Here is a 16,455-nt window from a genome sequence, read left to right as displayed (position 1 = left end):
TTAGACAGTACTAGGCTTTTAATATGACTAGTTAGTATTTATAAAAGTAAAGTTGCTTCAATATGCAAGAATTATAGAAAAAATAAAGTAGAGAAAGCAGAGCTTAAAGAGGTAAAGCCAGCAAGGCAGCAGAATTTTTTTTAAAAATCCTGTTGGTCAAAGGATACAAAATTTCATTTAGATAGGGGAAATAGGTTCAAAAATCTATCGTACAACAGTGGTGACTACAGTTAATAACAATGTAGTCTGTATTCTTGAAAATAGCTAAGAGACTGCATTTTAAATGTTCTCATCACAAAAAAAGTGTAAGTGAAGTCATACATATGTTAGCTTGATTTAGCCATTCCATAATGTACACGTTTAAAAGCATCACGTAGTACATGATAAATATATACAATTTTTATTTCTCAATTAAAATGAATCACCTGAAAGTTTACCTAATATTGGAGGAAAATTTAAATTCCAGGGAGATATTGACAAATTGAGTTGGCTGTCAGAAAATGAATTATATTTTGTTAAGTAGGAAGAATGAACAGAAATTATTCAAAGCAGGTAAAAAGCTTCAGAACTACCCTGTGATACACAGAAATGAGCAATATATCAGACTTATAGACAAGTTCATTATTTCAAACAAATCATCTTCTTTTCAAATGTTTTCTAATTGATCAGTGATTAAATAACCTCTGGTATATTTGTGAAGGACTAAACTCTAGCCATCAAAAGTGAAAAATGATCAATGTGTGGCGTACGGTGGGGAATGTGGGAGAGGTGGGCTGCAAGCAAGACTTTACTAAAATAAAGGGAGAAAAGAAACATCTTTTTTGGTAAAAACAACAAGGATACAAAGAGATTCCAGAGTTGTATAAATAGTAGGTACTTTGTAGGGAAGGTATTGCCTTCTTTCTTTTAAGGTATTTCAGCATACAATTAAAAAATCATGGTATCTTCAAGCTATTTTTGCTTATTTCAGAGGATGACATTCCCCTTATCCTCTCCAAAGTTGGCCCCCTGTCCTGTGTTTTGATTATCTTCTTCCTCACCTTTGTGGAGGTTGTGCTTCAACTGTCCCCACCAGACCTCTATATCTCCAGTAATGTATTTAAAGCAAGACCACAACACCCCTTTAATCATGCTATCCCCTCTGGCAATCCCCCACCCTTCCACACATACTTTGTTCCTACCTTTATCTTACACATTGGTTTTTAAAAAGTCCACCCTCTTGGGAAAGTCTATAGGCCAAGCCCACCCCTCTCTCAACATTACATTCACTAAATAAAAGGCACACTTAAAATAGGTTAAATAGAGGTTAAAATCATTCTGTAAGAATTTTCAAAAAGAGATTTTAAGACTAGTAGGCAGCAGCTACAAGGAGAAACAATTAACATGGACATGTTTTTTTAAAAAATCGAAACTGTAAAGAAAGGAAATGAAGCCTTACATTATGTTTTTCAAAGTGTTTTCCTACTGGTTAGAGTGAAGGAAATCTTGTAGGTACACTGTATTTGTAGAAGAAATCTTAGACATGCTCTAATATAACACTTTTATTTTATAGATGAAGACACTGATGCCCAGGGCTGTGTTAATGCTGGCTACTGAGCCCGTGCTCTGTGCCAAGCAAGTGCTTTACATGCATCCTCTCATATAAGTCTCAGGACAATTGCCATTCAATGGTTGAGGAAACTGACTCAGAGCAGTTAAGTAATTTCCCAAAGGTAGTATGGGACAAGCTACATAGTCTGTGGGGCCCACTGCAAAATGAAACTGTAAGGTCCCTTACTCAAAAACTATTAAGAATTTCAAGACGGTGACAGCAGAGGATTAAACCCTGCACACGCATGCCCTTCCAAGTGCCCAGCCCTGTGAGACTGCACAGGTTGCATGCCCATGAAGTCCACCCTGGGTATATCATTAGTAAACATGGTAGAGCTGGGGCTGAAACCTACTTCCCTCAGATCTCAGAGTCCTTACCTGTACTCACTATTCTGCCTCCTGGGGAATTTAAGGGATCCTCTTACCCAAGGTCATACCGTTAGTTTGCAACAGAGATAAAATCTGAACTCAGGCAGCTTGACTCCAGTTTGCCTGTGGCCACAAAAGACCCTTTTGCGCCCTGTCTCTCTCCCAGGTGATTGAGATCAGCTAGTTACGGGCAGCTGGGGAGGAGCAGCTGTCACCGTCACAGCTGAATCGGCTTGCTGCTGCTGGCTGGCCCAGCCCTGCCCACCACCTGCTCTACAACTCTAAAATCAGCCTGTGTACAGCCTGGGCTTCTAGGGGGGGAAAGAAAAGACACTAGGAGATGAGAGGGCGAGTGTTCTTTTAATTTTTTTTTTTCTCACTCCAGAGGTCCTCTATGGCGGGAGTCTGGACACAGATAATTCGAAAAAGTCCCCTTATGGTCCTCATATACAACCTTGGGTAATGACTACATATTAGTCTGATGAGAGAAATGAAGGAGTCTCAGATACCTCTAAGAATGTGACAACATATGGCAACTGTGTCACTGTGGAAATTACACTAGATTTGGAGGGAAACATACCAGGGTTTAGAATTCCCACCCAGACACTTATTTGATGTCACACTTTGGCCACATTGTTTCACTTCTTTGAGCCTCGATTCTCTCATTTATAAATTGCATATACACCATTGATTTCCCCGGGTTGTGAAGTGTGCACTACATTCACTGCACTGTGCTTGACACGTATATATTCATAAAGTTTTTAAAAGACTGAGAAAAAGTCCCCTATGCACAATAACTTTTTTAAAGGGTATATTCAACGTTAGGGAGCATTGCCCTAATATATTCATTTTATAAGGGAAACAAATCCCTAACCTCAGCGCCTTGTTTCAATTCCCCCTCCCTCAAAACAGCTATACTCTAAAATCTCTCCCTGCTCTTCAACTCCACTCAATAAACAGTTTCTTTAGCAAATAATCCAATCCAAAGGAACAATCCAGATAAAATCTAGGAAACCACAGCGTGGCTCTGAGACACCATTTTGGATATCTGCTATTTATGATGCAAGCTTATTCCGCTAAAAGAGACCTTTTCTTCCACTTTGTCTTATCTGTGTCCTTGCTTCCTTAATGAGGCTTAAGAAACATTTCTGTACCAGAGGGGTTTTTATTGTTTCCTTCTCAAGTAACCAAATTAGCCTAAGTGCATCTGCCTTGCTTTTCCTAGAAATTCCACCAAACAACCCTCCCCTCAAGCAGAACAAACTGACAATGGGATCAAGTTTATCTTTGCTGCCATATCAAAATGCTGTCTCCTGCTGTCCTAACCTTTGAAAATGCCTTGGTATTTATTGTGACAGCAGAACACTCCACTGTAAAAATAGTTATGTATATAGACAAAGCCTGGAAGAAAACACAAAAATAATGAGAGCTGCTGTTTTAAAGGGATGATAGTCCTGGCATGCTATTCCCACATGCCTGACATTAAACAGAAATTTTAAAAGCAGTTCTTTTACATAGATGACTACAAATTAAAAGTTTTCAGCACCCTCTCCTTGCACAAACCCATGACTTTGTAACAATATCATCCTTACCTCCTTCCATTTCAGGAGTCTTAACTATTAGTGGCAGTCTCCCCTCTCTTTGCCTGTTCTCATACCTAGCAATATTTGATACCAATGATCACTTCACCCTGGAAACCATCACCTCCCGTGGGTTTTTCTGACATTATCCCTCAACCACTCTGTGCTGGCTCCTCTCAGAGTTCTGGTGCTGGCCTTGTTACCAACCAGATTTTTCACTTTAGGAGCGGTTCTCAAACTTCAGCCTGCATCACAATCCCCTGGAGGGTTTGTTAAAATAAAGTGTTGGGCCCCATTCCCAGAATTTCTCCTTCAGGGATTTGGGGGTAGGACCCTAGAATTTTCCTAACAATTCCCAGGTAATGCTACCACGGCTGGGAGCCACACTGTGAGAATAACTGCTTTAGGTAAGAGAGAGCTAAACAAGATTAGGCCAGGATTTCTAGGACCTTGACACTACTAACTTTGTTGCGGGGGGCTGTCCTGTGCACTGTAGGATGGTTACTGTCATCCTTGGGCCTCCACCCACTAGATGCCAGTAAATACCCCCAGCCAATTTTGACACTGAAAAACATCTCCAGACATTCTCAAGTGTTCTCTGGAAAAGCAAAATCACCCCTAGTTAAGAACCACCAAGTTAGACTAATAACCAAGTTCTCTTTCCATGAAGCGACGAAGCCTCTTCTACCTGTTCAAAGGACGCAGGTCTTTCTCATTATTTGGTCCTTTTTGTTTAATCATTCATGCATCCATCTCACTATGTGTCAGGCACTGTGGGGATACTTGGATTGATGAACATGTCCCAACTCTTAGAATACTCACAATTAATAGATGAGACAGTGTGATCAAGTAGGCCCAAGAGACTGTGGGGACATGGAACAGGGGGTCATGGTAAGCTTTCTGAAACATGATAATAAAGATAGGAAGGAGTTGGCTAGACAAAAGGGATGGGAGATGAGAACTCCAGAAAGAGGGCAGGGCATATGCAAAGATGATGAGCAGAGGATGAGAGTCAGAAAACCGCCAGCTGTTCCATGTGGCTGCAGGCAATCCTATTTTCTTCCCTTATAGGAAGAGGGTAAATGGAGGAAAATAATATTATCAACTCTTTACTTTCTTTCCTATGAATGACTTTTAAATCTTTTTATCTCCTATATCCATCTCTGGTAATTCTATGTCCCCATTTATACTGTAAGCTATGGCTACTTTGATTTTCTTTCTAGTAGCCTCAGACCCTTAAGAAACACTTTCATCAGATGCTTCAATTAACCCACTTATGCCTAGTGTTCCATTATTGGAACACTAAGGATATAGGAGTTATTTATATCCTACTGCTCAAGGTCATTGCCAAGGTCTGATTTTTCACCCATGCAAAAATTCAAAAAATTGCAAACTCTGGTAATGGGTTAAATCCTCCTCCTCTCCTATCATGGCACCCATTACACTTGATTACCATTGTTTTTGTCTCTCTGCCTTAATAAGACCACAAGTTTCATTAGGGCAGTGACCATGGCTATCTTGTTCTTCAGTGTATCTCCAGCATCCTGTACTGTGCCTTGCATAAAGAAGCCAATGAAATACCAGCTGAATGAGTTATGTCCTCAAATTCCATTTGTCCAAAACTGAACACTCACCAACTCCTTCCTTCCCCAAACCAGGTTCTACCTTTGTATTTAATATCTCAGTTATGGTACCTACCATCCTTCCACCTCTTGCACAACCCATTCCCACAGGCTCATCAAAATCTTATCATCTTTCACTTCGTTTTCTCCCTTCACACATCCATCTTTGATGTCTCAAATGAAAGGCAAGATATGTCCTCTGAACTTCAATAAGCACTTCATCTGGGAGACAGCCTATGGAAAGAGCTTTGGAATCAGGTAGAGATGGGCTTATCTCACTTCTGCCTCTTAAGGGCTGGGTGACTTTGAATAAGTTAATTACACTCTCAGAGCCTTATTTTCCTCATCTTTAAATGGGTTTCATAGCACCAACCTCATAAGGTTGTTACAGAGCTAAATGTGCGCTTCAGTGTTAGTCAATAAATGTTTCTTTTCCCCAGAGCATCCCTGGCAGGAGTAAGAAGTGGACAGGAAAACAGGCAAAAAAGACCAGTAAAGAGTTAAATAGGAAGGTCAATAAAATGGAGCAGAGTGAGAGGAATAACATGTAAGGTGAAGAATTTCATCTCCTCCAAGAGCCACACTTACTTTTCTATTGTTTTTCTCTCAAAATTTAACACATGGCATTTATACTAATCTAGGAACATAGTTCTACCCAAGAGAAATGAAAGCATATGTCCACCAAAAGACTCATACACAAATGTTCATACCAAATAATAGCAAAAAAGTGGAAACAACACAAATGTCCATCAACTGATGAATGGATAAACAAAATGCTGTCTATCCATACAATGGAATATTATTAGGCAATAAAAAGGAATGAAGTACTGATACATGCTATGACATAAATGAACCTTGAAGATGCTATGCTCAGTGAAAGAAGTGAGACACAAAAGAACACATAGTTTATGATTCCATTTATATGAAATATCCAAAATAGTCAAATCCATAGAAACAGAAAGTAAACTGATGGTTGGCAGGGCTGGAGGGTGACTACTGATGGGAAAGGAGTTTATTTTTGGTAAGACACAAATGTTCTGAAATTAGTGCGAATCAGATGCTCCTTAACTTACGATGGGGTTACGTCCCAACAAACCCATAGTAAGCTGACAATATCGTAAGTTAAAAATGCATGGCTGACTAGGAGCTGCGCCTGGCTGCCACCAGCCAGCACTGCAAGAAGAGTACTGTTTCTACTGATTGCTATTGCTTTCACGCCATCATAAAGTCAAAAAAACAGTAAGTTGAGCCATCATAGGTCAGGGACCATCTGTATACTTAAGATCATTGAATTGTACACTTTAAATAGGTGAGGTGTATAATACGTTAATTGTATCTCAATAAAGCTGTTAAGAAAGATACAGAGAATAAAAAACAGAGAAATGGCAAAAAAAAATACTAATTATTTTCTTCCTATATTCCATTATCTTGTATATTCCACCCTGAAGACTGCTGATTTCAACCACAGAGAAATCATCTGGCTATAAAGTCTCTCTGACACTAGCCATGACAAGAATTCATGAGCATTGCCAGAGAGATGGGTGAGGGGACAATGAGAGCCAGGTTTGTGCAGAAGTGAAGCGTAAGTGCTCTAGAGGAGTGCTTCTCCAACTTTAGTGCATATTCATTACCTTGTGATCTTGTTTTCACCAGGTTATTGTGGCTCTAAAATGAAAGAATGAATTACAATGCACTGTAATCAGTAAAGCACCATATAAAGGTTGCTAAGCAGACAAGTCAAACATTTCTGAGGATGTATGGGGGGTATGATTTTGAGTGAAGGAAGAGGAATGACAGTAAGGTTTCCTTTTTCCTACGTTGCTTAAGGGAGGGTTTAAGAATGATGACCACTTAACCTCACTGAACTACGATGTCTTCAATTCTGTATGTTGGAAGCAGCCGGCACAATTTTTAGAATTATATGATCTTAAATTGCCTTAAAACTCTTAAAGTAGAAAAGTCACATGTAGACAGCTGAGAGCTTACTCAGCAAGGTAATTTGGTAGGGAAAGAGTACAGACTCTGGGGTCAAAAATCGTGGGGTTGAGGCCCATATCTAACACTTGTTAATAAAAGCTTTATATCTTTAGTAAATTCCTTAGTGTTTCTTCATATGTGATATGAGTAGGGAAAATAAATTTTGCCTGTGTCATGAGGTGATAGTAGGATCAACTGAGCTGATACAGTGAAAGCATTTTGTCAACCTCTGGATTGGTTGCTTCATAATTTTTTTATCGTACATGTCTGTCAGTAGAAAAACATTTCAACATTTACTCCCATGTATGTACCATTGTACTAATATTATGTACAACATAAAACTTATACAAAAACAGAGGGAGGAAGGATGATAAAAATAATTTGAAGATTAGAATTTCTATGGTAGAGGAGAGAAATAATCCATGTTAAATTTACTGAAATTGACAACTGTACTATAGTTGTGTAAGAGAATGTCTCTATTCCTAATAAATACATACTCAATTATTTGGGGATAAAGGGCCATGAGGTATGAACCTTTATCCCCAAGTGTCTCAGAAATATGTACACACACACACACACACACACACACACACACACACACACACATCAGAGAATGCATATGATAAAGCAAAGAGGGTAAAATGCTAACAACAGGTAAATCTGAAATCTGAGTAAAGGGTGTAAGGGTGTTTTTTGTACTTTTTTGGACAAATTTTTTATAAGTTTGAAATTATTTCCAAATATATTTTTAAAAATTAGTCCTGATAATTGACTGAGAGTTCCAGAATGGAAGAGTAAGGAACTTGGCAGATTCTCTCCCTGGTAAAGCAACAATTTAACTGGCAAAAAATACTTGTTAAAGCAATCATTTAAAGTTTCTGGAAATTATCCTAAGGACATACAGCAAACATACATTCAACAAAATCTACTAAATCTTAGCACGAACAGTAGAGCAGGGGGTATCTGAGCATTGAACTACTTCCTTACCACTTCCCCCAGCTCTGGGTTACAGAGGCTTCTCCCTGGCTAGCCAAGAAAATGGCAGCTCCTCCCCCCAATCTCCACTCCAGGCACAGCAGGCCAAGGACACTGGGTCCTGATCACCCTCATCCCAGTTCACTCCCAGGGCAGAGGCTGCAATATCCTTTCATGATAAAAATCATTCAATAAAGTAGGAATAGAAGAGAACTTCTTCAAACTGATTAACAACCATTTCTGAAAAACCCAGAGCTAACATAATAATTATTGGTGAAAAACTGAATGCTTTCTACCTAAAATCAGGAACAAGACAAAATGTACAATCTCACACCTTCTATTCAATATTGTTCTAGCCAGGGCAATTAGGCAGGAAAAAGAAAGAAAAGGCATCCAGATTGGAAAGTAAGTAAAACTATTTCTAAATACATATAACATGATTATATATATATATATATATATATATATATATATATACACACACACACACACACACACACATATATTCCTAAGGTATTCACAAAAGAACCACTAGAACTAATAAATAAGTTCAGCAAGGTTGGAGGATACAAGGTCAGTATACCAAAAAATCCATGCATTTTTATATACTAGCAATGAATAATCTAAAATGATGTTAAGAAAACAATTGCATTTATAAATAATGGCACTAAAATAATGTCATATGTAGGAATAAATTTAACAGAAGTATAAAATTTGTACTGCAAAAACTCCAGAACACTGTTAAAATAAATTAAAGACCTAAATAAATGGAAAGATATCTCATGACAGACAATAACAAGTGTTGGCAAGGACACAGAGAAACTGGAACCGGAACCCTCATGCATTGCTGGTGGAAATGTAAAATGCTGCAGCTGCTTTAGAAAGCAGTTTGGCAGTTCCTCAAAATATTAAACACAGAGTTATCATAAGACCCAAAAATTCCAGTCCGAGGTATATAGCCAAGAGAAATGAAAATATATGTCCACCCAAAAACATATGTGTGAATGTTCATAGTAGCATTATTTGTAATAGCCAAAAAGTGGAAACAACCCAGATATCCATCAACTGATGAATGGATTCTTTTAAATGTAGCATATATCCACATAGAGGAATATTATTCCGCTATAAAACAAATGAAGTAATGAAGTACTGTTTGCTACCTGCTGCAACATAGATGAACTTAGAAAAAAATTATGTGGAGACCACACACTGTATGATTTCATTTATAAGAAATTTCCAGAACAGGCAAATCCACAGAGATAAGAAGTAAATTAGAGGCGATAGAGTGTGCTCAGGTGCGGGTAGGGGGAGTAGGGATTGACTACTAATGGGTATAGTGTTTCAAGGTGATAGAAATGTTTCAAAATTAGATTATGGTGATAGTTGCACAACTTTAAATATAATAAAAACCATTACATTGTACACTTTAAATGGGTGAATTAGATGGTATGCAAATTATATCTAAATAAAGCTGTTTTGAAGTATAAATGGTGTAAATGAACCAATTAATGGCAGAAATCTATAAACTAGATTTAGAAAGCAAGAACCTACTAACTACATGTTGCCTACAAAACACCTGATTTAAATATAATGACATAAATAGGTTAAAAGTAAAAAGCTAGGAAAGGATACATCACACTAACACTAACCAAAAGAAAGCTGAAATGTCTTTATAACATCAGAGAAAGAAGATTTTAGACCAAAGACTGTTACCATGAATAAAAAAGGTCATTTCATGATACAAGAAGGAGCAATTCATCAAGAGTACACAGTAATCCTAAACATGCATGCACCTAACAACCAAGCTTCAAATATATAAAGCAAAAACAGAACTCAAGCAGAAATAGATAAATTCATAATCACAGACAGATTTCAACACCACTCTCTCAATAATTGATAGAAGAAAATCAGGATATAGAAGACTTAAAAAAATACTGGCAAACAATTTGACCCTACTCACATTTCTAGAACACACCACCCAACAACAGCAGAAGCCACATCACTTTCAAGTGCACATGGAACAATTTACTAAGATATACCATATTCTGGGCCATAAAACAAGTATGAACGAATTTAAAAGAACCCAAACTATACATAGTCTGTTCTCAGGTGACAATGAAATTAAATAAACCAATAACAGAAAGATAGCTGCAAAAGCCACTAAATGTTTGGAAACCATTAACGTGCTTCTTAATAACCCATGAATCAAAGAAGTAATCAAAATGAAAATTAGAAACTATTTTGCACTGAAAGAAAATGAAAACATACCATATCAAAAATAGGGATGCTGCTTAAGCAGGAAGCATTCCCTTTGAAAACTGGCACAAGATAGGGATGCCATCTCTCACCACTCCTATTCAACATAGTGTTGGAAGTTCTGGCTAGGGCAATCAGGAAAGAGAAAGAAATCAAGGGTATTCAGTTAGGAAAAGAAGTCAAATTGTCCCTCTTTGCAGATGACATGATTGTATATTTAGAAAACCCCATCATCTCAGCCCAAAATCTCCTTAAGCTGATAAGCAACTTCAGCAAAGTCTCAGGATACAAAATTAATGTGCAAAAATCACAAGCATTCTTTTTTTTTTTTTTTTTTTTTTTGAGACGGAGTCTCGCTCTGTCGCCCAGGCTGGAGTGCAGTGGTGCTATCTCGGCTCACTGCAAGCTCCGCCTCCCGGGTTTATGCCATTCTCCTGCCTCAGCCTCCCGAGTAGCATTCTTATACACCAGTAACAGACAAACAGAGAGCCAAATCATGAATGAACTTCCATTCACAATTGCTTCAAAGAGAATAAAATACCTAGGAATCCAACTTACAAGGGATGTAAAGGACCTCTTCAGGGAGAACTACAAACCACTGCTCAGTGAAATAAAAGAGGACACAAACAAATGGAAGAACATACCATGCTCATGGATAGGAAGAATCAATATAGTGAAAATGGCCATACTGCCCAAGGTAATTTATAGATTCAATGCCATCCTCATCAAGCTACCAATGAGTTTCTTCACAGAATTGGAAAAAACTGCTTTAAAGTTCATATGGAACAAAAAAAGAGCCCGCATTGCCAAGACAATCCTAAGTCAAAAGAACAAAGCTGGAGGCATCACGCTACCTGACTTCAAACTATACTACAAGGCTACAGTAACCAAAACAGCATGGTACTGGTACCAAAACAGAGATATAGACCAATGGAACAGAACAGAGCCCTCAGAAATAATACCACACATCTACAGCCATCTGATCTTTGACAAACCTGACAAAAACAAGAAATGGGGAAAGGATTCCCTATTTAATAAATGGTGCTGGGAAAATTGGCTAACCATAAGTAGAAAGCTGAAACTGGATCCTTTTCTTACTCCTTATACGGAAATTAATTCAAGATGGATTAGAGACTTAAATGTTAGACCTAATACCATAAAAACCCTAGAAGAAAACCTAGGGAATACCACTCAGAACATAGGCATGGGCAAGGACTTCATGTCTAAAACACCAAAAGCAACGGCAGCAAAAGCCAAAATTGACAAATGGGATCTCATTAAACTAAAGAGCTTCTGCACAGCAAAAGAAACTACCATCAAAGTGAACAGGCAACCTACAGAATGGGAGAAAATTTTTGCAATCTAATCATCTGACAAAGGGCTAATATCCAGAACCTACAAAGAACTCAAACAAATTTACAAGAAAAAAACAAACAACCCCATCAAAAAGTGGGCAAAGGATATGAACAGACATTTCTCAAAAGAAGACATTCATACAGCCAACAGACACATGAAAAAATGCTCATCATCACTGGCCATCAGAGAAATGCAAATCAAAACCACAATGAGATACCATCTCACGCCAGTTAGAATGGCAATCATTAAAAAGTCAGGAAACAACAGGTGCTGGAGAGGATGTGGAGAAATAGGAACACTTTTACACTGTTGGTGGGATTGTAAACTAGTTCAACCATTATGGAAAACAGTATGGCGATTCCTCAAGGATCTAGAACTAGATGTACCATATGACCCAGCCATCCCATTACTGGGTATATACCCAAAGGATTATAAATCATGCTGCTATAAAGACACATGCACACGGATGTTCATTGCGGCACTATTCACAATAGCAAAGACTTGGAATCAACCCAAATGTCCATCAGTGACAGACTGGATTAAGAAAATGTGGCACATATACACCATGGAATACTATGCAGCCATAAAAAAGGATGAGTTTGTGTCCTTTGTAGGGACATGGATGCAGCTGGAAACCATCATTCTCAGCAAACTATCGCAAGAACAGAAAACCAAACACCGCATGTTCTCACTCATAGGTGGGAACTGAACAATGAGATCACTTGGACTCGGGAAGGGGAACACCACACATCGGGGCCTATTATGGGGAGGGGGAAGAGGGGAGGGACTGCATTGGGAGTTATACCTGATGTAAATGACGAGCTGATGGGTGCTGACGAGTTGATGGGTGCAGCACACCAACATGGCACAAGTATACATATGTAACAAACCTGCACATTATGCACATGTACCCTAGAACTTAAAGTATAATAAAAAAAAAAAAAAACTCGCAAACAGAAAAAATTGAAGTTCCTGTATCTAAAAAAGGGAGTCTATATTTGAACAAACTAGCTACTAACAAAACAACTATTAAAAATATTACCTAATGGTGAATGAGGATTATATTGGGAGAAAGAAATAAATTTTACCACAGTCAAAAAAAAAAAAAAAAAAAGAAAAGAAAAGAAGAAAGGTCTCAGGCCAGGTGCAGGAGCTCATGCCTGTAATCCTAGCACTTCGGGAGGCTGAGGCAGGCAGATCACCTGAGGTCAGGAGTTTGAGCCAGCCTGGCCAACATGGCAAAACCCTGTCTCTACTAAAAGTACAAAAATTAGTTGGACGTGGTGGCATGCGCCTGTAATCCCAGCCACTCGGGAGGCTGAAGCACGAGAATTGCTTGAACCCGGGAGGCGGAGGTTGCAGTAAGCTGAGATCATGCCACTGCACTCCAACCTGGGCAACAGAGCAAGACTCTGTCTCAAAAAAAACAAAGAAAGAATGAAAAAAGAAATAAAGGTTTCAAATCAATGCCTCAGCTTGCACCTGAAGAAACTTAAGAGACGAAAAGCAAAAGAAACCCAAAGTAAGAAAAGATATAAAATATTAAACATCAGAGATATTAAAATCAGTGAGAGAGAAAATATTTAAAAAGGAAACATAAAAATAAGAGAAAAATCAAGGAAATACTTAGCTAGTTCTTTGAGAAGATCCATAAAATTTATCAACCCCTAACCAGACAGAACAGACTAAAAAGAGAGACAACACAAGTTATCACTATCAGGAATGAGAGGGGACATCTCTACAGATTCTACAAATTTTAAACATGTAAGAAAATACTGTGAAGAATTTTATCACAAATTTTAAAACGTAGACGAAATGGACAAATTATGTGAAACACACAACTACCAAAGTAGACTGAAGAAAAGAAGTAGATATCTTGAATATACAACACCTATTAAAAAATTGAATTTGTAGTTAAAAACATTCCCCTAAATAAAACTCCAAGTCCAGATGGCTTCACTAGAATTCTACCAAACATTGAAGGAAGAAATAATACTAGTTCTAGGGATAGAGTTGTTCTCCACCCATTCTATGAGACCAATATTACTTGGATACCAAAACCAAGCAAAGATGTCTTGAGAAAAGATAACTGAAGTCCAATATCACTAATAAACATACATGTAAACATTCCTAACAGAGTTTTAGCAAATCCAACAATATATAAAGCCAATAATCAAGACCCAATGGGGTTCATCTCAGGAAGGCAAGATTGATTTAACATTTGAAAACCAATGTAATTTGCCATATTAAAAGACTATTAAACCATATGATCACCATAACAGATACAGAAAAAACATTTGAGAAAATCTAACATTTGTTTCTAATTTTAAAATACCTCTCAGTAAACTAGGAATTGAAGGGAACTTCCTCCAGCGGATAAAGGGCAACTACAAAAAGAACACCTTCAGCAAATATCATTCATGAAGATGAAAGACTGGATGCTTTCCCTCTAAATCAGGAACAAGGCAAGGTTCTCACCACTTCTTTTCAACATTGTATCAGAGGTTCTAGCCAGTGCAATTAGGCAAGACAAAGAAATAAAAGCATCCAGATTGGAAAGGAGCACCTAAAACCCATATTAAGAGGAGACATGATCATCCATGTATTGAACCTACAAAAACCATTACTAAAATTGATAAGTGAGTTTAGCATGCTGCAAAATATAACGTTAATGTAAAAAATAAATTCTATTTCTATATACTAGCAACAATCAAAAATTGAAATAAAGAACACCATTTTAAATAGCATCAGAACCATGAAATACTTAGGAATAAATCTCAGAAGATATGCAAGACCTGTATGTACATTGAAAACTACAAAATATTGCTGAGATAAATGGAGTACAACCTACATAAAGATATCTTGGTATACTGTATATCATTATATCTCAATAAAGCTGATAAAAATTGATAAAAATCACATGTTCTCAAGGTGGAACAGAATCTCACAAATCATCAGACCCACCTTTGGCCCCTTTGTTACTCTGATGCTCCTGATTTTAAGCTGAGGAGGAGTAAGCTGAAGTGACCCCATCTGTTCACCTTCCAAATGGAATGAGCTACACAAAACTGCTGACTGACTTATTTCAATCCTGCTGAGTGCCCTAGAGAGTACATATATTTTGTTGTACATGACACAATTTTGAGTCATTGTACATATTGATATAGTTCAAGAAAGGTTTTCCCCTGAACTTTGGAGACTTGGTCACTAACAAATTGAGGCAGAATAAAGGTATCCTATGTGCGGTCTGTGGGAGTCTGCTGCTGAAGGAGGAATGGAAAAGAGAGGGCTTGTGGAACTGAACAGTGTGATGGCAGAAAGAATGAGCCTCGGAGACAAGTGCCTGGTACACAGTAAGTGCTCTGAAAACTTAGCTTAAAATAATATTTTGTTTAAAAGTTAAAAATAAATACAATTCAGAATTTGCCATAATCTTGATTAGATCTGGGTAGAAAAAGATCTTTATATCGGGATGAGTTTGATAAACAGATTAATAGCATAAACAAGACTTCAGGGGACATGATAAATCCACTTAATTAACCTTATGGGCCACTCAGTAAGAACCTATTTGCAGCTTAGTATAGATCGCACAGACTGTGGAAATAGACTGCATTCAAATCCTAACATCACAAGTTAATAGCCACATAACCCTGGGCAAGACACTAAATCTCTGTGTGACTCAGTTTCTTCATCTATACAATGGAGTGAAAACAGTATCCGCCTCATAAGGTGGTTGTGAGGATTTATGAGTTAATATTTGTAAGCTGCTTAGAATAAAGCCTGGCACACAGTTCATCCTATTTAAGTAAAATATAAATAATTAAATTGCTACTTGTTCATTACAGCTGTAACTGAAAAAATCTATTTCAAGCTACACTTTTCACTAACATGCAGTGACTTTACTTACAATTGGATAGAATTCATGAAGTTTCTTTACAAAAAGTAATCTCTTACCTACTCCTCCTGTGATAACTATTTCTGAAGAACATATCTTAGAAGTAGTTTACTGCTTCGATTTGAACGAAAGCAGCTCTATTTTTCTCAACATTGTTTGACATTTTCTGGCACATTGCTGGTGCTCAATAAATGGTTGCTGGACAAACATCCTTCCAGGCCAGAGCAACTGTACCATACTTTATATTGTTATTTATATAGTCAGAGTTAAAAATGCAACATGCATTACCTCCAAATAGGGAATAAAGAGGACAGTTACCACCTAACTGGTTAACAAGTTTCAGTGAATTTGCCCAAGATAAGAAAGGTGCTAGTTTACTTCAAAAGCAGCAGAATTAAAGTTTTGGTTTCTGTCGAAATGATGATGCAATGCAGGCATTCCTTAGCTCTTCTTAGTGATAACAAGAAAAAAAAGACAGACTTAAACCTGGTCCACAAACAGGAAGAACATATACTTACTATATCCTAAACGGCCTCAGTAGAAAACAGCACAGGTCTTCGGAATAACTCTGACATGGAATTCACTGGTCGTCCCTCTTTTGCAGGGAATACTGATTTGTAATATTTGTCCTGAGATGGCCTTCTAAGGATGGAAATCAAATTCCCTTTTTTCAAATATAAGGCCAGAATTAAGAAACAGGAAATATCTTCTTGCTCTGAGTGGTCAAGGTAAGAAGTTAAAAACATCTTCTCTCCAGATAACAAGTAAAGTACCTTCAAAAGAAGCTGTCTGGTTTATGTACACATATGTACACATATATGGATTGGGGCTTTTC

The 16,455-nt window shown here is 37.6% G+C and overlaps 1 protein-coding gene across 3 annotated transcripts in view; it reads right to left on the bottom strand.

The window, feature by feature from the left end:
* The window catches only part of CLCN5 (chloride voltage-gated channel 5), a 160,525-nt gene that overhangs the window by 107,375 nt on the left and 36,695 nt on the right, over window positions 1–16,455 (bottom strand). The window lies entirely within an intron of this gene.

Source organism: Macaca mulatta, chromosome X, assembly GCF_049350105.2.
Source record: "Macaca mulatta isolate MMU2019108-1 chromosome X, T2T-MMU8v2.0, whole genome shotgun sequence".
NCBI classification, from domain to species: domain Eukaryota; kingdom Metazoa; phylum Chordata; class Mammalia; order Primates; family Cercopithecidae; genus Macaca; species Macaca mulatta.
This window is presented reverse-complemented; position numbering and strand designations above follow the sequence as displayed.